The sequence below is a fragment of the Sinocyclocheilus rhinocerous genome, unplaced genomic scaffold, assembly GCF_001515625.1.
Source record: "Sinocyclocheilus rhinocerous isolate Xijiao unplaced genomic scaffold, SAMN03320098_v1.1 scaffold2256, whole genome shotgun sequence".
NCBI lineage: Eukaryota > Metazoa > Chordata > Actinopteri > Cypriniformes > Cyprinidae > Sinocyclocheilus > Sinocyclocheilus rhinocerous.
Window position 1 is genome coordinate 382,141 of NW_015657297.1, and position 1,589 is coordinate 383,729.

The window sequence follows — 1,589 nt, forward strand, 5'->3', positions numbered from 1 at the left end:
TTAACATCAAGGAAATTAGGATTTTCCATTTCATGACCCCTTTAGTATTGTCACGTGTTTGTCTCTGTTTAGTTCCTGTTTGCCCCTATTTGGTTCAGTTCCTGTTCTCATTTAGTTAATCATCGTTTATTCCATTCACCTGTTTTGATTGAGTTCTCCACCTGTTTCAGTTTTGCCTATCACGTTCCATGTGTTTATATACCCTGTGTTTTCCTCAGTTCCTTAGTCTTGCTTTGAAGTGACGTTGTGGTGTTTTTATCCTTTGTTCGTCAGTGTTAAGTGAAAATAAAAGACTCACCTTTGGATTACCCCTTCGCTGTGTGCCTTATCTACCCACATCGTGACAGAAAGCAAGACCATAAGACTGAAAGTAAGCGGCGTCTTTTCCCCCGTGTTGGTTTTCCGCCCTTTTTGAATAGTTTTTGTTTTCCTGTTTTTTTCCCCGCGGCATGGAAACCGCCGCACGTTTCGCCACTCCGAAGACGAGCCCGCCGGCCGCGGCTCTCTCAAGCCCGCCGGCCGCCATTGACCCAAGATCATCAGTCACCGCAACGACAAGCCCCGCAGGCTGCCCAGTTCACCCGTAATCAGAAAAGGAGGAAGAGGAGAAATGGACGGCTCAGGGCCCTCTTCCTCGCCCGAGTGCGCCTAGCCCCAGAGCACGCTTCAGTGTCGGCTCCAGCCCCAGAGTCCGCTCCAGTGTCGGCTCCAGCCCCTGAGTCCACTCCAGTGTCGGCTCCAGCCCCTGAGTCCTTCTGTTTGGTTCCTGTTTGCCCCTATTTGGTTCAGTTCCTGTTCTCATTTAGTTAATCATCGTTTATTCTGTTCACCTGTTTTGATTGAGTTCTCCACCTGTTTCAGTTTTGCCTATCACGTTCCATGTGTTTATATACCCTGTGTTTTCCTCAGTTCCTTTGTCTTGCTTTAAAGTTACGTTGTGGAGTTTTTATCCTATGCTCGTCAGTGTTACCCTCTTGGTTTGTTAATAAAAGACTCACCTTTGGATTACCCCTTCGCTGTGTGCCTCATCTACGCACATCGTGACAGAAAGCAAGACCATCAAACTGAAAGTGAGTGGCGTCTTTTTCCCCGTGGTTGAGTTCCGCCTTTTTGAATAGTTTTTGTTTTCCCGCCGCACGTTTTGCCGCTCCGAAGACGAGCCCGCCGGCTGCGCCATTGTCAAGCCCGCCGGCCGCTACGAAGTCAAGCCCACCGGCCGCGGCTCTCTCAAGCCCGCCGGCCGCCATTGACCCAAGATCATCAGTCACCGCAACGACAAGCCCCGCAGGCTGCCCAGTTCACCCGTAATCAGAAAAGGAGGAAGAGGAGAAATGGACGGCTCAGGGCCCTCTTCCTCGCCCGAGTGCGCCTAGCCCCAGAGCACGCTTCAGTGTCGGCTCCAGCCCCACTCCTCCAGAAGTGCCAGCGCCTCGAAAGCGCCTTGCTGTGCCTGCTCCTCCAGAGCACCCTCCAGTGCCTCCAGTGCCAGAGCGCCTTGCTGTGCCTGCTCCTCCAGAGCACCCTCCAGTGCCAGCGCCTCGAAAGCGCCTTGCTGTGCCTGCTCCTCCAGAGCACCCTCCAGTGCCAGC

The 1,589-nt window shown here is 52.9% G+C and overlaps 1 long non-coding RNA gene across 1 annotated transcript in view; it reads left to right on the forward strand.

Moving 5' to 3' along the window:
* Positions 1–295: 295 nt before the first annotated feature.
* Positions 296–1,589, forward strand: part of LOC107720960 (uncharacterized) — an 18,144-nt gene continuing 16,850 nt past the window's right edge. Inside the window, exon 1 of the long non-coding RNA XR_001637666.1 lies at positions 296–391. This is a non-coding gene — a long non-coding RNA (uncharacterized LOC107720960). The remainder of the gene's footprint in view (positions 392–1,589) is intronic.